Source organism: Castanea sativa, chromosome 12 (assembly GCF_040712315.1).
Source record: "Castanea sativa cultivar Marrone di Chiusa Pesio chromosome 12, ASM4071231v1".
Classification (NCBI taxonomy): Eukaryota; Viridiplantae; Streptophyta; class Magnoliopsida; order Fagales; family Fagaceae; genus Castanea; species Castanea sativa.
Window position 1 is genome coordinate 5,915,089 of NC_134024.1, and position 24,399 is coordinate 5,939,487.

The 24,399-nt window shown below is 39.1% G+C and overlaps 3 pseudogenes; 1 reads left to right on the forward strand and 2 right to left on the reverse strand.

The window, feature by feature from the left end:
* Positions 1–7,206: 7,206 nt before the first annotated feature.
* Positions 7,207–8,471, reverse strand: LOC142620078 (protein FAR1-RELATED SEQUENCE 11-like; annotated as a pseudogene).
* A 60-nt stretch (positions 8,472–8,531) lies between these two features.
* Positions 8,532–9,847, reverse strand: LOC142620079 (protein FAR1-RELATED SEQUENCE 11-like; annotated as a pseudogene).
* Positions 9,848–10,647: 800 nt separating this feature from the next.
* LOC142618979 (IAA-amino acid hydrolase ILR1-like 5) lies at positions 10,648–15,943 on the forward strand (annotated as a pseudogene).
* Positions 15,944–24,399: the final 8,456 nt, after the last annotated feature.

Here is a 24,399-nt window from a genome sequence, read left to right on the forward strand (position 1 = left end):
TGACCAAACTGCCTCTCAAGTCAGTATTACACAGTGCTGACTACTTAGGAAGGGTAGCTAAGTGGGGAACTATTTTGGGAGCTTTTGATATCAAATACATGCCGCACACCTCGGTGAAGGGCCAGATTCTCGCAGATTTGGTGTCGGAGTTTACTGAACCATTATTGGAAGAAACAGCGAAGAAATCACACATGGATGAAAAATCAGTTGGCATGATCATGGACAAAAGACCACCGATTTGGAAAGTGTCCTTTGATGGGGCAGCCAACCAGAGGGAGTTTGGTGTCGGACTTGTTTTGGTATCCCCTGAGGGAATTGTCTTCAAAAAATCTTTGAGATTAGCGTTCTCGACGACTAATAACGAGGCCGAGTACAAAGCAGTCTTAGTTGGTATGAACATGGTGCGTAGCATAGGAGGAAGGGAGGTTCATATGTTCTCGGATTCTCAGTTAGTAGTTGGACAAGTCACGGGGGCTATGGAGGCTAGGGATCCACGAATGCAAGAGTACCTGACCCAGGTCAAATTTTTACAATTTGAGTTTAATTCCTTTATCCTTTCTCATGTTTCTAGAAGTGGAAGCACACATGCAGATTCGTTGGCCACCTTGGCGACGTCCTCGGCTCAATGTTGGCCTAGGATTATCCTCGTCGAAGACTTGCTAGAGCCAACTCTGACCACTGTAAGTGCCGCCCGTATCCACCTGATAAGGCCTGGACCCAGTTGAATTGACCCTGTGGTATCTTTTCTAAAGAGCGACATTCTTCCCGAGAACAAGTCTGAGGCAGATAAGATTTGTCGAAAGGCGCCTCGTTTCTGGCTGTCCGAAGATCAAAAATTGTATAAACGCTCCTTCTCTGGACCATACTTATTATGTGTGCACCCTGAGTCAACAGAGGCACTTCTAGAAGAATTGCATGAGGGAATCTACGAAAGCCATACTGGGGGGAGGTCCTTGGCCCATAGGGCTTTGACTCAGGGATATTGGTGGCCCAACATGCAGAGGGAAGCTCAAGACTACGCAAAAAAGTGTGACCAGTGCCAAAGGTTCGCTCCCAACATTCATCAGCCTAGGGGAGTCCTTAATCTTTTGTCTAGTCTTTGGCCTTTCGCTCAATGGGGATTGGACATAGTAGGGCCGTTTCCGAGGGCTGTGGGAAACAAAAGGTGGCTGCTTGTGGGGACCGACTACTTCATCAAGTGGGTCGAAGCTGAGCCCTTAGCGAATATTAGGGATATCGACTCCAAGAAGTTTATTTGGAAGAATATTATCACTAGATTTGGGGTGCCCCACACGCTTATTTCAGATAACGGCGTTCAATTTGACAGCAGAGCTTTTAGGAAGTATTGCAGTGACATGGGCATTATAAACAAGTACTCCACCCCAGCCTATCTTCAAGGAAATGGGCAGACCGAGGCCGTTAACAAGGTCATAGTCAGTGGACTCAAGAAGAGGTTGGATGACGCGAAGGGCAGATGGGTAGAGGAGCTACCACATGTTTTATGGACGTATCGAACTACGCCGCGCAGATCCACTGGAGAGACACCGTTCTCTATGACTTATGGGGCCGAGGCAGTAATACCTTTAGAATCTGGTTTCCCAACGCTAAGGATGAGTTCTTTTAGCCCAAAAAATAATGACGGCCTCTTGGAAAAAAGCCTGGATTTGGTTGAGGAACGGCGAAAGGCTGCTATGGTCCAAATGGCTTAGTATCAGCAGAAGCTTAAAAGAGGATACGACGCCCATGTGAAGCTAAGGCCATTAGCGCCTAGGGATCTAGTGTTAAGAAGAGTTGTGGGTATTGCCAAAAACCCAGCTTGGGGAAAGCTGGGACCAAATTGGGAAGGACCATATCGGATCATTTTTGTAGCAAGCATAGGGTCATATCGACTAGCCGATCTAGATGAAAAAATTGTACAACGCCCATGGAATGTAAACAACCTTCGAAGGTATTATTACTAATAAAAAGCACTTGTGTCGTTTGCGTTTCAAATTGTGAATATCTATTTGGGTTTATCTCTTATAATTACTAAGTATCAAACAGAAACTTGGACATGCATGGTCCTCGGACCACATGCCTTGTGAAAATTGATGTCTTATCATTTGTTAAATAGAACCTTAGTTATGTCGGGTTCACAGACCTTCTACTTTGGGGAAATTAACATCTTAAATTACAATTACTAAGTATCAAACAGAAACTTGGACATGCATGGTCCTCGGACCACATGCCTTGTGGAAATTGATGTCTTATCATTTGTTAAGCAGAACTTTAATTATGTTGGGTCCACAGACCTCCTACTTTGGGGAAATTAACATATTAAGTTACAATTTTTTAAGTACCAAACAGAAACTTGGTGATGCATGGTCCTCGGACCATATACCTTGTGGAAATTGATGTCTTATTATTTGTTAAACAGAACCTTCGTTATGTCGGGTCCATAGACCTTCTACTTTGGGAAAATTAACATCTTAAGTTACAATTACTAAGTACCAAACAGAAACTTGGACATGCATGGTCCTCGGACCACATGCCTTGTGGAAATTGATGTCTTATCATTTGTTAAACAGAACCTTAGTTATGTCGAGTCCACAGACCTCCTACTTTGGGGAAACTAGCATCTTAAGTTACAATTTTTTAAGTACCAAACAGAAACTTGGTGATGCATGGTCCTTGGACCACATACCTTGTGGAAATTGATGTATTATCATTTGTTAAACAGAACCTTAATTATGCCGGGTCCATGAACCTTCTACTTTGTTGAAATTAACATTTTTAGGTTACAAATTCTAAGTATCAAGTGGAAATGTGGATACGTATTGCTCTCGGCCCATCTATCTCGTACAAATTGACATCGTACTTATCATTAAGACAAAGTTTATTTATTCCAAGTCCATGGATTCTAAGTCAGATTTTTAGTTGTGTGTCAGTATGTCTCACATGTTATATTCTTGAGGCATGATTTGTAAGATATAAGCTAAGTGTGTGTATTGTTGTTTAAAGTTATGATAGTTCAAATATTGAAAGCGGAGTTGGTTGTTCCACTCATTCTTTTTTGTGCTGACGAGAAATCTTATAGCAAAAGAAAAAGTACAAGTTAAATAAAGATTAAATAAGACAGTCTTTCATTAATTGCTTTTGATACATATTACAAAGAAAGTCTTTGATATATGACAAAAAAAAAAGGGGGGGGGGAAAAAGTCCTAGGCTCAGCCCTAAGCTTTTAAAGGAGGATCCTGCTCAGAAGTGCTGGTCGCTTCAGTGCTCTTCAACTCCATCTCAAAAGAGGATTTGACTTGTTTTCCTTTATTTGTTGGCACTAGTGGAGGGACGATAGCCTTGGCGCTTTGGCCCATGACCTTCTCAGCACCTTCACCCTGTTCTTTCTCTTTGTTGGAACTCATAGGTTTTGTAGGAGCAGGAATGGGCTCTGGGATCACAGGAGGGGGCATAGAAGAAGCTGTCTCAGGGGCAGAGGTGACAGGAGGAAGCTTTTCTATCTCCTGTATGTCTAGGGGAAGCCAAATGTTCTCAGACTTCCTCAGCTCGGAAGCTGGAGGAACCCCTGCTACATTTAAGGCTTCACCCCAAACTTGCTGGCAGTATTCCCAGCATAGCGCGGCGAACTCCTCTGTCAGCTGCTCTTCTGTCGCCGTTACCCCTTCCTTATAAGCAGCCTTCTTCGCGGCCTCCAGTGAGCCCTTGAAGGTGCGGGCCTCGTCCTTCAATTTGGCAAGCTCCTTCTTCAAGTCAGAGTGCTCTTGCTGAGCTTGGGATAACTCTTCATCCTTCTGACGAAGAAGCTTGCGTTGCCCCTCTACCTGGGTCTTCATTGTTTTCAAGATGGCTTCAGCACTGTCTCTTTCCCTTTTTAGCTCTGCCAACTGTGTGGTGAGCTTCTCATTTTGCGCGAGGGCCTGACCCAGGGACTTCTCGGTCTCCAGCCGAAGCTCCAGTTCAAGCCCAACTTCCTTCCGAGAATCCTCCACCCACTTCTCGGTAGTAAAGATTTGCTGGACGGCCTGTAACAAGAAATCAGATTATCAAACGTATAAAAAGGTCTCCTACGATGAGTTAAAAAAAAAAAAAAAAGGGATGAAGATAAGATTTGAATATTTACCAAGCCCAAGTCCATTTTTAGTGAAAGGAACAGCTGGGACTGAGTCATCTTGTCTAGGGCCTCCATGTCCCTGGGCAGCAGGAGAGGACGTTCCAAGGCCTCGGCCAGGTGGAGGGCATGGCCATGTTGGAACATCCTGATGTTGGACTGGCAGGAGATAGGTGCCCCGTCCAGCGTGAGCTCGGGAGACCAGTTAGCCGGTGCACGGCGCACTTCGGCAAGATCCCCGATCTCCCCGCTTTCCACTGATGAGGCATGTCCCTTGCCCTTGTTAGGTCTTTGCTGCGGGGGTTGTTGTTGTTGTTGTTTCTACTTCTTTTGTCTCTCCTCATCAGCCTCCTCGGTCTCACCCTTCCTTTTCTTCTTAGGCTCCGCTACGGGAGGCTTCGGATCGGACGGAGGAAGGGGTGGGGGCAAGGACAGGGGGACCTGTGACCCACCTGCTCCCTTCTTCAAGACTCTTTCGCCCCTCTTGTGCATCAATCCCTTCAGGACGTCCATTTCTTCCTCCTCGGAGTTGGAGTCAGGGCGGGCGACTACCAAGCCTTATATCCCCGAAGTCTCGGTGGGCTCGTCCTCCTCATTCGAGAGAACGACAAACGGGTTTCCTCGAGGCCTTTCGATGTCCTCGAGATGAAACTGGTCTATCTCCTCGTCTAATGAGTGCGGCGAGGACGCTTGCTCTTCTGGGATGGCAGCTGTCTAGGAGTGCGCCGAAAGGGGAACTGCCGCAATAGGGCGTGTGTACAGGATGATGATGGGGTCGTCAAGAAGATCGTCGTTGGAAAGGAAGCCTGGCCTCGCGACGTTTATCCTTCTACGACACTTATCCCCTGCAATGATAGCGTTTTCTGTCTCTTAGAAGTCCGAGGATATAGGATCGTATCCTAATATCAAATGTGCTGCCCTCACTTGTAGATCTTCACTCACGAAGACTTCTGAGCGGAGAACGCGATTTAAGTCGGCAACGTTGCAAAAGCTCAAGCGTGGGCGTATGAGCTGTTTATCTAAGAGAAGAAATATCGGAGAAGGTAAACACGGTCAGATTAGTATTAAACATAAAAATTAAAAGCAATAGTGAGAAATGAGGATTAAAGTAGTAGAATGTAGCATGATGGAATTACGGGTTAGTAAATCTAACTCCTAAGGAGTCACACTTGAATCTCCCCATATGACTGGGCAGTGAAGGCCGTCATGCCAGTTCCCTGAGGCGATGAGGTAGTCGTCCTTCATGCCCTTGTTGGATTTAGGCAGACAGGAGATCAGCCTAACTACGCTGGACCGTGATTTGATGTAATACCCTACATTTTTAAGTTTGTGGCACTCATACATAAAGGCAACGTCATGCCATGTGAGGTTTGAGCCCATTTGCTCATTCAGAGTGTCGACACTACCTAAGACCCTAAACCCGTTAGGTGCGCACTGGTTTGGGCACAACCTATGGTTGCGAAGGTATTCCCTAGTCACATTTCTCATAGGGAGAGTCATTCCCCCTTCTATGAAGTCAATCATTGGAATGATGACTTCTCCCGTCTTCTTAGCACTATCTACGGCTTCTACTGGGCAATATTTTAGACCTACGTCGTTGGGAATATGGTACTTGGCTCTAAACCCTTCCATACCGGCGTCGATATCAACCAGGCACTTAAATCTACCCATCTAGGAGAAGCGAGAATGCGAGTTTAAAGAAGAATAGAAGTTAGAGAGGAGCCGAGGATAGAATCTGAGAAGGAAGGAGCAAAGAAAATAAGGACTTACGAGAGTTGGTTATGCGAGTCTTCACGAATTTCTGGAGAGAAAAAGCGACGATGAATACTTTGATGTGATTGAATTCTGAGGAAATGAATGAAGGCGCGGGTTTCCAAGCGTTTTGACGTGCGGGAGGCAGCCTCGAAATTAGACTTATCTCGCTCAAATTTTCAGAGGGCGACCTGGACCGTTGGATGTTCATCTCACCGTTGAACGTGGGGAACAAGATGTAACTTACGGTCATAAATGCATGCGTTCCGGGCTTTGAAGCATCAGATGGCATTTTCAGGGAAGCGAAAGGATCCCCACACATGTGGCGGTCTACAGAGCATGCAGAGTGTGTATTGTTTGGTTCAAAACTCTATCTTTCTCCTTGAATGAGAGGGAAAAATAAAGTTTTGAGGGGCTATTATGGGGGGTAAGAGTTATTAAGTAAAAAAATGGGCTTTGGGCTTGGTCAGTTGGTACCAGTTTGTTTTTGTCATTGGGCCCCTAAGCCCATGAGTCAGCCTATACTGCAGAGGTCCGAGGAGTTGTCTGAGGATGAAGGTCTCCTCGGACAAGTCCTCCAAAGACCCTGGGATTTGCCAAGAAGGTTAAGGGCAAAATCTTGGAAAAGACTGATGGGTAAAAGGGTGATCCAAGCACCCTCTAAGATGCAAGGATTTAAGATAAATATCTAAGGAAAATGCTGCTACCTCCACATTAAAGACCCTGCATCTACCTTATTGGCCGCATTAATGAGGAAATGACCTCTGAACAGTAGAATTTAGCTCTCTGGCTATGGTTCGAAGACTTTAAGAAGATGGCAGATGAGACAAGTATCTAAGGAAAAGATTTGTATGACACGTGGAGGAGCCAGTGTAGGAGAAGCATATAAGGAGGCAAGAGAGAGAGAGAGAAGGGGGGGGAATTTTTTCTTCTGCTAAACAAAAATAGGAACTAAAGATTGTAAACTTTGACCTAGAAAGAGGATATTTATACAAATCATCCTCGGCTTACGTCCGAGGAGATCTATTTGTTATAATTCATTCATCATTTGCACGAATTTTAGCATTCCAACCTGTTAGTCGAACTTCCAACATCCCGAACCTATATTTCAACCTATACTCTACAAATTTTATTGTATAAGGCTCATTGGGCTTGAGCCCAACATTCATTTTTGGGTTCGGGTACGATTGTGCACTTACAGGTATTATATTGACAAAGGCATTATATTGTCAAAATTAATATTGTCCAATGACATAATATTTTCAAAATTAACAAACACAATATTGTCATAATTTTTTTTTTTACAAGCTGAAGAGTTTATGCCTAACATTTCAAAGAAAATATTGGATTCAATCCAATTTCACTTGAAGTACATTTTTTTTTCTTTTTTGGGCACCATTTGAGGAAGTACAATTATCTTTGTCCGGACATGTTGAAATGTTATGACCAACATGCTTGCAAAGGCCACAATAATTCTTTTTCTTTCCTAATTCTCTTCCACCTTTCATTCGTTTTTGCTTCGGAGGACCTTTTGTCTTTGAGAGCGGAGGACAATTAATGAAGCAATCTCCATCAATCATATCATTAACATTAGCATCAACTATATTTTCCTTGTCCACTAAATTTTCATCATCCACCACTAGCACTTCCTTTTCACTTAATGATGCTTCAAGACACCAACGTGGTTTTAAATACAAGGATGGAATTTGGTAACAATCTTTATGAAGGAATACACTAAGTACATGACGACAAAGTATACCCCAAAATTCAAAATTCTTGCAACTACAATATGTCATCTTACCATCCCATAATACTTTGTGCCTTTGACTAGTTTCATCTTTATAATATTGTAGCACAAATTCAATACCATTTTCTTGAAGCACCGAATATTGTGCTGCTCTCCCAAATTCCTCTTGAAAAATTTTGAAAGCATAGGGCGTCAAAACACTATGTGCTTGGTCTTCTATCGGTGACAATGATCTTAAAGAAGAACCTCTATATGTCTCCAACATCGTATCATGTGATTGTGTTTGCTCAATATTTTCAATGGCAAGATCAACCTAAAATTACAAATAGTAAAATAAATTAAAAACTTTTTGTATGAGACATGAAGACACAAATATAAACAAATATATATATATATACACACACACACAACAAAAGAAATCAATGGTAAATAATGATTTACTTGCTTGATGAGTTGGATCAAATTTGTGTGAGAACTAACAAACCGTTAAATAAATGCATTTATACTTTCCGATCTTCCGGTTGTTGTCATTCCACCAAAAAAATGCCCACGAAGGTAACATGGTACCCAAAAGTGCTTGATTTGATATAAACCAATTACATGTTTGTTAGAGAGCGTGTCATATTTTGTCATAACTTGAAGCCATTGATTGTCAAAATCTTCACATGAATCTAACTTGTATAACTTATAGAAGTCCATGCACCAATTTGAATATTGATTACGAAGAATTGATGTAAACCAAGCACTAAATTAAGCAGTAATGTGTCATATACAAAAGGCATGCTTTGTAGCCGGCAATTCTTTTGATATTGCCTCTGTAATCCATGGATCTTGATCCGTCAAAATTGCCTTAGGTTGATTCCTCATTAAGCATGCAAAAGTCTGCTAATCAAATACAAATTTACTAAAGCATGAATATCCATGACATCATTCTTTAGCAACTTTGCAAAATTGTAGAATATCCATGGCATCATTCTTTGCATTCTTCCTCCTCATTTTCACATAAAGATTACGAATATCCCTTTGAACAAGTGGAAGTTGCCCATGTTTCAAATGCCTCTTAAGTTCTATAACACGCATTACCTCTCTAATTGAAAGTCCAGCTTCTTTCAATAAGAAAATGCGTTTTTCATCATCTATAGTGATAACTCGATTGGTTGGAAGAAATTGCACTTCCGAAGGGGAGAACAAATCATGATTGTGGTCTACAACAAACTTAGTGACATGCCATTCTTGAGGAAAAATATCAAATGACTTTCGCAAAATGATACTTAAATGAGCATTACATTCACATTTTAAAGACTTCCTATTTCTTTGCTCCTTAAATGGATCCACTATTTTTAGTGGTTGTTTACCTTGTCGATGACAAAAAAAAATCAAATCTTACTATTTCTCCTTTTTTTTTCCTCAATATGACCTTTTCAAATTGTAAAACCATATCGATTTGCATAATTTTTATAGAAAATGAAAGCTTCTTCTTCACTAGGAAAACATTGACCAACAAAAGGCTCAAACTCATTTTCTATTGAATTTATATCTTCATGTTCTTCAATTACTCCCATTTTATCTATTGGACATTCATTCCAATCAATTATTTTATCTCCATAAGTATTATTAATTTTTCCATCATTTGGAAGCTCATTTAATTCAACACAATTCTTTGAAACACTTTCATGAACCCCATTTGCAATCAAATCATCATCAACTTGTGCTATATTAAAACAAAAATTAAAAAAACAATCAACATCATATTATGTGATATATGAATTATATATTACAAATAAAATGAAAATAATAATAACTTCTTGAGACAATTTTAAGTCAAAACAATCCATTGGAACAAATTGATGAGCCTCGCTTGCATCTACATTGTCATCCATTGGTGCTATATTAAAACAAGAGTTTAAAATATAAACATCATATTCTATGATAAATAATATGTAAATTTATAAATAAAATAAAATTATAATACTTTCTTGAAGGGGTTCATTTAAGTCAAAACAATATTTTGGAGTAAAGTGGTGACTATCACTTGCAACTACATTCTCATCCATTGATGCAATAATACATGTATTAGAAATAAAAATTAACATCATATTAATTTTGGTGCTATATAAAAACAAGAGTTTAAAAATATTCTATGATAAGTGAAATGTAAATCACAAATAAAATCAAATTATAATACCTTCATGAAGTGATTCATTTAAGTCAAAGCAATCTTTTGCAACTACATCCCCATCCATTAGTGCTACAATATACATATATCAAAAATAAAAATTAACAACATATTCATTTTAACCTATTTTTTAAAAATAACTATGAATCAAATAAAATACAAAACTGGTACCTTGTTTAATTATTCCTCAATCTTTTATTGACATTTTTTCATTTCTTCTTCTCTTAGATATTGATAAAGGGGAAGAAATTTAGTTTCATATTGGTAAAGTGAAAGAAAGTAGATGATAAAATATTGGTAAAGTGAAAGAAAGTAAATGATAAAATATTGATAAAATAAGATTTGGTAGGAAATAAAAAGTGAAAAGGAGGAAAATGTGTTAAGAAGACCAGTTTGTCCAAAGAAAAAAGAATTCTCAACCAATGTCAACTGTGTCCCATATTGACAGGGCAAATTTGTCCAAAATTTCCTTACATGTCATGCCATGCCATGCCTTTTCTCTCATTGACTCAATTTTTTTTATTTGTGTGGGACCCATTTTAGAGAACCTTAACATACATCCTCCCGGTTAACCTTTTCCTATTTAATTTACCATTTTTATGCCCTACACTTGTAGGTCCCAAACATAATAAATTTCGCACCTTGTAAAGTGGTCCTTTTTCATAGAGTTCCAATGAAGGCCAGTACAAGGAAGGACACGATGGTTTGTGTCTTCTGAATTCTGATCTTATTATCTGACATTTTTTTTTTTTTTGATAAACTCTTATTATCTGACATCAGGAATAAGCCATGGTTGGGCGGTTGGGCCAAATTTGTATCTCCTCCTAGGATTCAGATTAGGTACTATACTGTCTACCCAAAGTAGTACAGTATTATAATTGTACTGTGTCGGTGTTGCAATAGTTATTAACGACTGAGATAGAAAGTTTAAAAGTCAACTTTCAATCTCAACCCCTTAGATATAGATTTTTTTTTTTTTTTTCTTCAAAGAGTGTAAAAAGTAAAAAGCTTTTGTGAGAGCAATGTGAGAAACCTGGTCCTGCCTTCCATCTTGTCCAAGATTCTGTCGATGTCGTTTTATGTTATTGATTTTCAGTACCATTCAGGTTTTAAAAGCTAAGATGGACACACCCGTTTTGATCTTCCATTGTCTTCATCTTATGTTGTTTCTCTCACTCACTTCCCTTTCTTCAATCCAGAGTTCTCAGCATCCAACTTATGCGCAACAGCTTCGAAGCTCAGCTCAGCAATACAAAGATTGGTTGGTCTCTATAAGAAGGCAAATCCATGAATACCCCAGAACTCAAATTCGAAGAGCACAACGCCAGTGCTCTTATACGCAGAGAGCTTGACAAGCTTGGCATCCCTTATTCATACCCGTTTGCCAAAACCGGAATTGTTGCCGAAATTGGCTCTGGTTCTCCTCCTGTTGTTGCTCTTCGAGCTGACATGGATGCTCTTCCCTTACAAGTAATCCATAATCATTTTTGTTTTCAAGTTTTGTCTGTGTTTGTATATGTGTGTGTTTTTGTTTTCAAATTATAGTGTTTGATATGTGTAGGAGCTTGTTGAGTGGGAGCATAAGAGCAAGATTGATAGTAAAATGCACGGGTGTGGACATGATGCTCACACAACTATGCTCCTTGGTGCTGCTAAGTTGCTTAATCAACGCAAAGATAAGCTCAAGGTTTGTTTTTTAATATTGCAATGAAATGATGAAAGTAATTTCATTCTATATGGGTTTAGTACTTTTGTTTTCAATGTGGGTTCTCAAAGGTGGATGTCGAAGCTGAGGTAGAATGGAAAAATTTGAGGGGGTATGTGACAAGTGAACAGTAACATATGTTTGTGTGATAAATCTATCCATTAGTTAGGGGAAACTACTAAGGACCATGGAGAAATTCACTTTGTCAACAAAATTAAGTATAGAATGTTTCTTCCTTACCAATCATTTGCATCTTGAATACACATTACGATTAGCATTAGATTCAACTACGGCAACAATGCATGTACAATATGACCTCTCATTGTTAGAGAGAAAATTACCATTGGTGGGACACTGCTCTATTGCACCCAGTTGTGAATATAAGCTACTCACTTTCTTATTGTTTCTTGATGTGCAATTCAGCTCTCACACGTGCACTCACAACATGTTTCCCGTTATTACTCAATAAATTTATGAGAAACTAATAAAGGACATGGCTATGATTTTACATATACTAATTCAGTAGCGGCAAGATTTCTTATTAACGCAATAGACCCTAATAATGCAATAAGATTCTTGTGTTGTTCTCCTTGTAATAAACCTCTCCTGTTTCATGAACGATTCTCTCATAAAAAGTTTCATATCTTTTGTTTTCTATGAAACCTAAATATGAGTCCTATGCCTGTGCCTTAGTCAAATGTGTATCGCAGAGAAGAAAATTGTGAATATAGCTAATAATTGACTTGGTTGGCTTACAAAAGACAGCTCTTGACAGAGTACAGAACTAATTAAATTTAACTTTCTTAGCAATCTAATTTTTTATTTGTCCAAAATTTCATCTTTCTCAATGTCGTCTGCGATTACCAGATTTCTTTTCAGTGGTGTTTTTACATCTGGGTAAACTACTACTTTGACATAGATATTTCATATTTGTGGTTATTCTATCTTTATGTTTGGAATTTTTTTCTCATGATTGCTTTCCAAGGGATCTAGTATATAGGATCAGAAGGTAGCAAGACCTTTCTAATCAATAAGCTATTCCAGTCCTTTTCCACCATTCCTTTTTTCTTTGAGGATTATGTGTATGAAGGGCTTATTAATATTTTTAAGCTGGCTTAGCTGTCTACCTGGTGCAAGTGTGTTCATTTCTACCAGCTCTGTAAAAGAATGGAGGTCCAATTGTGAATTAACAGAGAATGGAAAAATCAGAGAATAAGCTTGTATAAACTGAGAATAAGCTTGTATAAACTGAGAATAAGCTTGAATTGTTCAAATGCAAGGCTTAAGATTAAATGACATTGGAAATTTGAATCTCCTTTATGCTAGAGACTTTGTTTCTTTGATAGAAAATGATAGTAACAAATAAAAGATTGAGTGGGCCTTTTATCCTAGAAATAACATACATTTTAACGAAAACTAAGAAAGAAATTTTTATCTTTGATGTGTATTCTCTAACTTTCTATAACACATTATACTGGACTCAACACAAGTACATTTAACGTGATGAGGATAAGAGATTTCTAAAGGGAAAAACTTACAAAATGTATTCAATTAATATTCAATGATTTGTAATTTATAAATTAAGTTCAAACATGATCCACTCTTTTGTTGTCATGTGTATTCAGTATTTCCAGAAAATATGTCATTGAGCAATAATTAATAGATAACTGATTTAGAATTTACTTTTCATGTTCTTTATCGACACCACTTCTTGGTGTTTGCTAGAATTCTGACTTGCCCTTGGAAAGTTGGCACTTGTTTCTAATTAGATGTTTATAAAATATTTTTGTCTCTCTGTTCTCAAAGTTGCCTAAATTAATCTTCAACATGTTTTATTCTAAAACCCCTTTTAATTTGGGACTGAGGGGAACTGTAAGACTTGTTTTCCAACCTGCTGAGGAGGCAGGTACTGGTGCATATCACATGATAATAGATGGTGCTGTTCGTGATGCTGAAGCTATATTCGGAATGCACATTAGTCCTGTACTACCCACAGGAAGTATAAATTCCATTTCAGGGCCTGCCTTAGCTGCGGTTTGCTTCTTTGAAGCAAAAATAGTAGGAAAAGGTGGGCATGCTGAAGATCCCCATAGAAATGTGGATCCAATTCTTGCTGCGTCATTTGTAATTTTGGCATTGCAACAGATCATCTCGAGAGAAACTGATCCCCTTCATAGTCAGGTATGTCACTATGTACTTGTTGGCCTCTCCACATGATAATTTAAGCTTCTGGGTTGGATGCTTATTGTAGCTTCCATTTAGCTCTATTGTTATAAAGCCTTCCTCTAATTAAGTTTGACAACACCCCCACCCCAATAACCCCCCCCACCCTCGGTACCCAACAAAATAAATTGCCCCGCTTAATCTCTGCAAACTTACCTCTTTGAGGTCCAAATTGTTGTTCCCTTTAGTAACTTCTATAGGAAGTCTTCAAAAAAAAAAAAAAAAAAAAATTTTGGGGGTTTTTTTCAAAATCTTTCACCTAGAAGGCTATGCAAGAATGAAGTGAATAGGCAACTTCTTTTTGGTTGTTGTTGTTTGGGGGGTGGGGGGTATAGGTGACCAAAAGCATATAAAATATCCAATGTGACATAGAGCTAACACTTAGTTTTTCATTGAAGGTGCTATCTGTTACTTATATCAGAGGTGGTACTACATTGGACACAATTCCAATATATGTTGAATTTGGGGGCACCATGAGGAGTCTCACAACTGAAGGCTTGCACCAACTCAGGCAACGGTTGATAGAGGTATATACTATACCTTAACCTTTTTGCCTCTTGCTTTATTAGAAAATAGTTTTGCTGCTTCATTGGTCTACAACTACAACACCGGGTAAGATGTGAATTCGCTTTGAAATATAAACAACATATCTTTTGTACATTCAATTTATTTATATTTCAATTGTTCAATACTCTTTGTTTGCATTCACTGGCATTGGTAATTCTCCTGGAAAAAGGGTGAACTGTAGTGGCAAAATCAAGCAGTCAGCTTTCATGTCATGGAGATAACATTGCAATTTTTCCACCTTGGCACTGTCATTTGTTCTTGATAGTGTTTCAAGATGCACTCTTAGCTGACACTAATTGTCTGCTTTATGGAGTTATTTTAAGCTTCCCATTACATTCTTTTCCCCATAAATTCTTTTCTTTCTTTTTATAACTTTGTTGCATTGGGCTTTAATGTCTTGAATTTAGTAGTTCATCAGTTCTGGGGTGTTGGTGCAAATACAATGATAATGGAAATACACAAAGAGAAACTGAATAATACTTCTGAATTTTTTATTAATTTAAAGAGAGAAATTACACAACACTATTTGGACTGAGGCGCGGCACTCGCTCTCTTTAAGGAGATTCAAGCCCTTGGTTGGCTAAACTTTGTAACCGGTGCAGACCGTGTCTGACTTGTCTCCCCCAGGATACAACAGCCCAACAAGTGTCGTATAGCTAGAACAACCTCTGCACAAAGTGTTCAAGGTGCTGATTCATTTCCAAATTTGACACCTCCACCCTTCACCTCCCCCTTGCGCACGTATCTGGCCCAATATTTGAGACAATTCATGTTAGCCCATTAATCACCACAATTAAAAAGAACAAAATAGTCTCTCTCCTTTTCAATGTGGGATTAAACATTTTTCACTAACTCCTCATCTTCCACATTCACTCCCACATCTTTACATTTATTTTTATCACATTTATTCATTTTAATTATTTAATATTAAAATGCTCCAACATGGGGCAAACTTTCAACTGATTTGTTTCCAAAGGCAAACATTATAATTAGTGTAATCACTGGTTTCAAAGTTGGTGAAGTATATTACCGCAGCTGGTTGTAGGTTATTGTGGGACAAGCTGCCGTACACAGATGTAATGCATATATTGATATGAAAGAAGAAGATTACCCGCTAATGCCTGCTGTTGTGAATGATGAGAAACTGCATCTGCATGTGCAGAAGCTGGGCAAACTTTTGCTTGGTCCTCAGAATGTCAAGGCGAGTAAGAAAATGATGGTAAGTGAAGACTTTGCCTGCTATCAAGAACTGATTCCAGCAGTTATGTTTGCATTGGAATTGTAAATGAGGACTTGGGCTCAGTTCACTCCCTGCATTCCCCTTACTTCTTTCTTGATGAAGATGTCCTTCCAATTGGTTCAGCATTTCACACTTCTCTTGCTGAGATATATTTGAGCGAGCACCAACGCTCACTTGTGCAATAAATGTTGAATATGGTGTTAATAACATCAACATTAATCTAAGTTTATCTCAATTGATAAAGTTTCTTGTTGTCAAACACTAGACTTGGATTCAAATTCCACCCATACCAAAACGAAAGTTATTAGCGTATTAGCCTGATTGTAAAGGGCAATAAGCATGGAACAAATATTGTAGGTTTCAAATTAGGGGGGAAAAACATTAATATCAATTCCATGTTGCTGCATTTGTTTGAAAATGTCTGTATATACAGGAAAAATGTAATGAAGTTGGTGTTCTAACCGATAAGTAACTTTACATTTTCTTATGTGGATATTTGGCTTTTGCCCAGGCAATTATTATTGATTGTCAACTTTGTCTATGGTATGCAACAAAATGGTTCAGGGGAAAATTTCACCTACAAATCTACCCATATTCCATTTAAAAATCCTCACTCATTTCAATTTCCTCTCATTTTGTCCCTGGCCTACAGAGAGATGCATGCAATTGATTTGTAAAATGGAAGGGTGTTTTAATTATATATATGTATATATATATATATATTAATTTAATAATATTGTTACGAAATTTATTATGAAATATATTATAGTTCATTAGGTCGTCAAATAGTTTTTACAAAATATTTATACCAAACTAATCTGTTATTTATTCTCAACTGTTTTGTAATTCAATATTTTTCCAACTTATAATAATTTTTTAGCTTTAGAGGTAGTATCAGTTATGTTTTGGAAAGAACATATAGAATGTCTCTTTCAATGAACACAGAAAAAAAAAAATCTCAACCCTTGAATTTGAAAAATAAAATGTGAAAAGTTAATGTAAAAATGTTTTTTTGATAGGAATGTGAGAGGAACGTGGTCTTCTCTTCCTTTTTTGTCCAAGATTCTGTTAATGTCGTTTTCCTGGTGTTGATTTTCAGTGTTGTAAGCTAAGATGGACACACCCTTGTTGATCTTCCATTTTCTTCATCTTATTTTGGTTCTCTCATTCTCTTCCCTTTCTCCAATCCAGAATATGACCAATGTGGACTGAATATAACCGAATAGGACCAAAGTGGACATAATGGACTGAATAAGATGAAAGTGGACCGAATTGGACTAAAGTGGAACTAATAGGAGTTATGTGGACAGAATGGACCGAATTGGACCAAATAAGACCAATGTGGACCGAATAGAATTGAAGTGGACTGAATAAGTCCTAAGTGGACTTTAGAGGATTGAATAAGACCAAAATGGACCGAATAGGACCAAAGTGGACCAATGGACTGAATATAACCGAGTAGAATCAATGTGGACCGAAGAAGACTAAAGTGGACCGATGTAGACCAATTAGGACCAAAGTGAACCGAATTAGACCGAATAGAATCAATGTGGATAGAATGGACCGAATAAGACCAAATAAGACCAATGTGGACCGAATAGAACTGAATAAGAGCAAAGTGGATAGAATGGACTAGATAGGAACAAATTGGACCGAATAAGGAACAAAGTGGACGCAATTGGATTGAATGGGACCAAAGTAGACGAAATAGGACCAAAGTGGATGGGTTAGGACCAAAGTGGATTAAATAAGACCAAATGGACCAAAGTGGATGGAATGGTACTAAATAAGACCGAAGTGGATTGAGTGGACCAAAATGCTAGGCTGATGTGGCTCAACAAGAGTTTAACAACAAATAATTGTTACACTTAAGCTTTTAGATATACTAGTTTTTACCTTGTGCATTGCATGTAGTTTTTATTTTTTTATTTTTTTTATTTTATAATTTATAAATATTAGCCTTTAGACATCTAAAGTATTTTTTTATATGAATTTCCTAAGAAATATAAAAAGTATTCTCAAAGAGTTTGAAATATAGTCTACTTATTCAATATAAATTTTGTAATATTATAATTATTTTTACGTATTCTGAGGATAAAGGAAGATAGTGAGTGTTGGTTGTTGTGTCTGAAGAATGAGAAACAATTAAAGAATAAAGAAAAATTTGATATTTTAATGAAATGTATTATAAAATAGATAATCCAATGTGGGGTGTTTTGAAAAGCGATAATGTAAAAAAGAAAAGATAAAAAAGTAGGTATTGCTAAAATAGAGAGAAATTTTTTCCTAAGCTAATGTGAATGCTCATGTAAGCTTGTCATGCGTGTACAGTTCGTCCAATAAAATGATGTCAAGTCAATAAATTATTTTAAGTCTTTTTGGGCTAACAAAAATGTCGTCATAATGAAAATGATGCGGTGTCAATTTATTGAACAAACTAAACACATGTATCAAGCTTATATGACACTTAATGGGAAATATAAACGGTTACAAAAAATATAGATGGAGTGATTGATATTAATATAATATAACTTTAAAGAATGAAGTCTAAAATTTAAAACAGAAGGGTGTAAAATTTAAGGACTCCAAATTTTAGGAGGTGTAGTATACCTTTAGAGCATTCACATCAAAGATGTGAAAAATGCTAAATCCTAATTTTAGCTCTCATCCCCTTAAAATATCAAGCATGCTATTCTTAAAATTTTTGACACCTTTGCTATAGTGGAGTGTCGTCTTTGACACCCTACTGTAGCAAGTTGCTAGAGTTTTTTTTTTTCCTCTCTCTCACTCTCTCTTGTGCTGTGCCTCTCTTTCTCTCTCACTCTCTCACTTGATTAAAATAAATAATATTTTAATGAAGTAGTAAAAAAATAAAACATTTGATGTTGGGTGTATCATAAAGTGGAGTGTTAAAATAAATAAAGTAGTGTTTTGAGATACTAAATGCTATATTTTTGAAGTGTTGTGCTCTTGTGCTCTCACGCATGTAGTGGCAAAGTGGTGTCTTGCTTCCTTGCAAGAGTAGAGTGATCTCCCTAGTAGTGAGATTAGTTGAGTACTCCTTCGCCCTTCTAGGATGAGAGTGGGGTATCCTAAAAATGGTTGAGGAGCTTGAAAAAGTGTGGAAAAGGTTAACGGTCACGGAGGAAGAGGACGATGGCATAACTCTGGGGTGAGACAGCACGAAGATAGCAAAGGAAATAGGAAAAAACTGTGTGATAATGAAGATACTCACACAGCGCTGTATCAATATTGAGGCACTGAAAAAAAACACGCGAATGCTCTGGAAACCCAACAAAGGAATGCAAATATCAGAGATTGAAGATAATCTATTCCTGGTGGAATTTGGAGACAGTCAGGACAAGAAGAAAATTATGGAGATGAGACCATAGAGTTATGAGAAGCAGTTGATATTACTTCAGGATTTTGAAGGGGAGTTGGTTTCTAAGGACATCACGATGAAATGGTCACCCTTTTGGGTACAAATTTACAATTTGCCACTCAAGAGCATGACTAGAGAGGCAGGACAGGTGATAGGATCAAAAATTGGAGAATTTATGGATGTTGATGTGGCAGAGAAAGGGGTATAGTGGGGCAAATATTTACGGATGCAAGTTCAAGTTGACACATCAAAGAAATTGATTAGGGGAAAAAGAGTATCTATAGAAGAAGATGGGGGTTGATGGGTGTTCTTCAAATACGAATCTCTCCCTAATTTTGCTATGTTTGTGGCATGCTTGACTATGGCAAGAAAGAATGTATGGAAAAGGAGAAAGGGGGAGTGGGTGATGATGGAAAGGGGATTATGCAATATGGAGCTTGGATGTGAGAGGAACCAGGAAAACGATATGGGAATGACAGTGTGTTTAGGGAAGGAAATGGATGGGTGGAGAAAAGAATTGAAGAGACCACCAGTGACAGAGCGCCAAAAAAGCTGCCGAAATGGAGGGAAGTTTCAGGACGAAGGGCAGTGTTAGGTGGAAGTTGGTTGGCAGAGACGAATCCCCAGGCAACCAAAAGTAAGTCTCATTGTATCGAGAAAACAGAGGCTAAAGACAAAAACCCAGCAAAGTTTCATGAAAGAGGGAAGGTCAAAGAGGAGGGCAAAAAGGTAGACAAACCTTTAGCTATACTTAGGAACCATATCGTGGAGACAGCTCTTGCAAAATGGAAAGATGCTGAAGCCAAGCAGTGGGAGAAAACGATGGATGAAGGCGCGAAGGAGAATCCTGAGGGGAAAATTTCGAATACAAACGGAATTGGGGAGGTATTAGCGTGCCAGGACTGGGCCAAGGAGAACACAAAACAATGGCAAGACAAAACAAGCTCACTACTTCAAGTAAGTTGAAAGGATTGGTTGGAATTAAAAGGGAAGGCTCAATCCCTTTGAAGGAGCTTGATCCAAATACAATGCAAACTAAGAAGTGTAAAGGTAAAGAGAAAGCAAAGAAAACCTGAGACAAAAATACAGAGGCCGTGAATGTCATGGTTGATGGTAGCACAGATAGGATGGCAGTGAGGCGGTGGTTGCGGAGCAGCACCGCCGAGCCCAATGATCGTTCTAGCATGGAATTGTAGAGGAATGGGTTCTGCCTCGGCAGTTCAATCCCTCATAGATGAGGTGAAGACGAGGAACCCAACGTTGGTCTTTCTCATAGAGACCAAGGCAGGCTTAAATTAGATTAAAGGTCTGCAACAGAAGCTGGAATACACTCAAGGAATCGTGATGCTGAGCATCGACAAGAGCGGAGGCCTCGCAATGCTGTGGCGTGAAGGGAAAAAGGTAACTTTCAAAAGTTGCTCTCAATCTCATATTAATGTTATAGTGTGTGAGGAAGAGAGCGGAAAAAAATGGAGAGCAACAGGATTCTATGGTCACCTAGATGCAAGTTTAAGTTTAGTTCATGGGAGTTAATTAAAATGCTACGAGCACAAGCTAGATTACCTTGGGTGATTTTTGGGGATCTCAATGAGATAGTTCATCCTGATGAGAAACTAGGCTAGAGGGATAGAGAGGCGGGTTAGATGGAGGCATTTAGGGAAACTGTGAGCCATTGTGGCCTCTTTGATTTGGGGTTTGTGGGGCAGAGATATACATGGTGCAATGGGAGATTTGGAGATCAGAGGACCTTAGTGAGGCTTGATAGGATGTTTGCAAACGAATCATGGATGAAAGAATTTCCTAATATGGTAGTGCATCACTTATCTATGGCTGCCTCTGACCATTGTCTCTTGGTGCTTGGGCCGAAGGTAGCAAGCCCTCTAGGAAAACAAGTAAGTGTTTCTTCTTTGAGGCGATGTGGACAAGAGAAGTAGGGCGTAAGGAAGTAATTGAATTAGCATGGGATTCCTACCATGCTGACTCAGCTCTCCCAATCCAAGAAAGAATTGGAAGATGTCAACAACAACTCCAGAGGTGGAATCAGAGGATGCTCAGCAATGTGAATAAACTCATAAAACAGAAACAAGAGAAGCTCTAGCAACTAGAAATGCTTAATCTACTCCACGAGACCGAAGAAGAAATCCAAGAATTGATAATGGAAATAAACGGCCTACACACCAAGGAGGAAGTGATGTGAAATCTACGATCAAGAGTGCTGTGGTTAAAAGAAGGGGATAAGAACACCAAATTTTTCCATGCTATGGCAAGTCAAATACGGAGGAAAAATAAGATTGAAGGCATTATAGACTCAAATGGGGACCGGTATGACTCAGAAGAGGCCATAGAAGGTATTACACTGAATTACTTTGAGTCAATTTTCAGATTAGACCACCCTGAGAGCTATGCCGAGAGTGTAGGGGTTGTGGAAAAAAGAATCTTGGTGGAAATGAACAAAGAATTACTGAAGGAGTTCAAGAGAGAAGAGGTGTGGACGACACTCAACCAAATACACCCTACCAAATCCCCAGACCGGATGGTATGTCCCCTATTTTTTACCAAAAGTATTGGGATATTGTGGGACCTAGTGTATCACACTTTGTATTGCATGCCTTAAACTCGAGGATCATGCCCGGAAAAATCAATGAAACATACATCTGTTTAATCCCCTAAACAAAAAAATCCACAATGGGTGACCAAGTACTTCCCTATTAGTTTGTGCAACGTGATTTACAAGTTAATGGCTTAGGTCCTCGCCAATAGACTCAAGAGAATTCTACCAGCAGTGATTGGTGAAGTGCAAAGCGCCTTTTTTCCTGGAAGACTCATCACGGACAATGTTCTACTAGCCTTTGAGACGATGCATTCGATTGATCAAAGAAGGAAGGGCAAAGAAGGCTTGATGGCAATAAAACTAGACATAAGTAAAGCATATGACCGTGTGGAGTAGGGTTATCTTGAGGCGATGATGAGGAAAATGGGATTCCACGAAAGATGGATCGCTCTTGTGATGATGTGTGTGTCCTCGATGACTTTTTGCAGTTCTTATTAATAGGGTGCCGAAAGGATCCATCACGCCAACTAGGGGGCTTAGGCAGGGAGACCCTATCTCACCATATCTTTTCCTTTTGTGTGCAAAAGGTTTATCTGCCCTATTGAGGAAAAGAGAAATGGAAGGTCTTTTTCATGGTATCACGGTGAAGAGAGGAGCATTCACAATCTCTCATTTGTTTTTTGCCGACAACAACATTATATTCAGTGGGGCAATAAGGGAAGAATGCAATCAGGTAGCTGATGTGCTAAGAGTTTACGAAATGGAGTCGAGCCAAAAATTGAACAAGGAGAAAATCGCCCTCTTCTTTAGCATAAATACACCGAGGAAGTCCAAGAAGTTGTAAAGGAAGTCTTTGGGGCACAAATAATTCAGCAACATGAAAAGTACCTTGGTCTACCTTCGCTTGTGGAGCGGGGAAAACGAAACGCTTTTAATCGTATAAAAGACCAAGTGGGAAGAAAGATTGCCAGATGGAAAGGTAAGCTCCTATCAAACGCTGGTAGAGAAGTCCTTATTAAGGCAATAGCTCAAGCCCCTCCCACCTACATGATAAGTTGCTTCAAACTCCCAGAATCTCTATGCTCAAATTTGAATTCTATCATGGGAAGATTCTGGTGGGGGTAGAAATCAAATGAGCGAAGGATGGCTTGGGTATCATGGGAAAAATGATGCCTACCAAAAGCAGAGGGTGGAATGAGTTTTAGAAGTTTGAAGGCTTTCAACCTAGCTCTACTTGCGAAACAGGGCTAGCGGATTTTGTAGAAAAAAGACTCCTTGCTGCACAAGGTTTTTAAGGCCAAGTATTTTGCAAAAACCTCCTTTATGGAAGCCAAGTTGGGAAAGAGTCCATCTTACATTTGGTGAAGCATTTTGACAGCCCAAGGGGTCATTGACGAAGGAACGAGCTGGATTATTAGTAACGGTAGAGACGTGGATATGTGTAGGGACAGATGGGTGCCAAGCATAGGCTCGAGTAAGGTGATCAGCCAAAGGGTGAAAGGTTGGGAATGAGATAAGCAGGTTTCAAGTCTCTTAAATGAGGATCGAGGAATGTGGAACACAGAGATGGTATGAGAATTGTTCCTTCCTTTTGAGGCAGACCTCATCTTAGGCATCCCGATCAGCCTAATGGCACCGAAGGATGAACTGGTATGGGCTATGACCCCTAATGGAACTTTCTGAGTTAATAGTGCCTATAAAGTGGCAGTTAAGCTATTGCACAAAAGCAAAACAGAAGATGGACACTCAGGATGCTCGAATAACTCCAAACTTCAAACTTTGTGGAAGACCATTTGGGGTATAAAATGCCCAAATAAGATAAAACACTTCACATGGAGGGCGTGCAGAAATATACTACCCATAAAATCTGGCTTGGCACAGCGAAGAGTGATCATGGATGAAGAATGTGACGAATGTGGGGAAAAGGAGACATCGGGGCACACCCTATGGGGCTGCAGAACCCTGAAGGCAACTTGGGAGGAGCTAAAAGTCAAGCTGCATAATGCCAGGTATTGCCAAGAGCAATTTGTGGATGTGTTGTGGCTGTTATAGGTTGAGAAGGGTGAGTATGACTGGGAGCTGATTGCCATGACTGCGTGGAGCTTGTGGAACAATAGAAATAAAGCCAAGCATGGAAGCGATGAAGCAGTAAAGGATTATTGCAGCTGATGCTCGACTCTATGTTGAAGAGTTTCGGGTAAACTTGCCAAGCAGCCCCCCAAAACCCCCTCCAATACATAGAAGGTGGATTGCCCCGCCTGAGGGATGGTATAAGGTGAATGTGGATTGGGCCATTTTCAAAGAATCTAGGAACTATAGAGTAGGTGTGGTAATTAGAAATGAGAAAGGCCAGCTGATGGGCGCAATGAGGAAAAAAATTCACTACCCCTTGGGTGCGTTGGAGGTGGAAGGCAAAGTGCTCGAGGAAGGCATTATGCTAGCATGAGACTTAGGACTCAAAAATATCATCCTCGAGGGGGACTCCCTAGCTGTCATACAAGCAATCAAAGGAGCTACTCCCTCAACCACGGCTATTCAGAAAGTCATTGAAGGCTCAAGGTGGTTTTTAATGAGGTTCAATGGGTGGAAGGCTGTCCATGTTAAGCGTAGCAGCAATACAGCTGCACATTTATTGGCTAGGAATGCTAATGAGAATGCAAATGATGTAATTTGGGTGGTGGAAGTTCCAACCATGATCGTGAACCAGATTTTGCTTGATGTATTTGTTGGGGATGTTCTGTCCTAAGTAACGAAAGCTATGTGAAATTTCTCATAAAAAAATTGCTATATATTTTGACATGCTTAACGAAAATGCTCCTAATATTAAATAAAAAATAATAATAGAGTAAAAAGTGAAAAGTAAAAAAAAAAAAGAAAAAAAAAGTAAAGAATTAATTAATTTTTTTTTTTTGGGGAGGAGTGTGAGGAATCAGGTCTTCTGATCTCCTCTA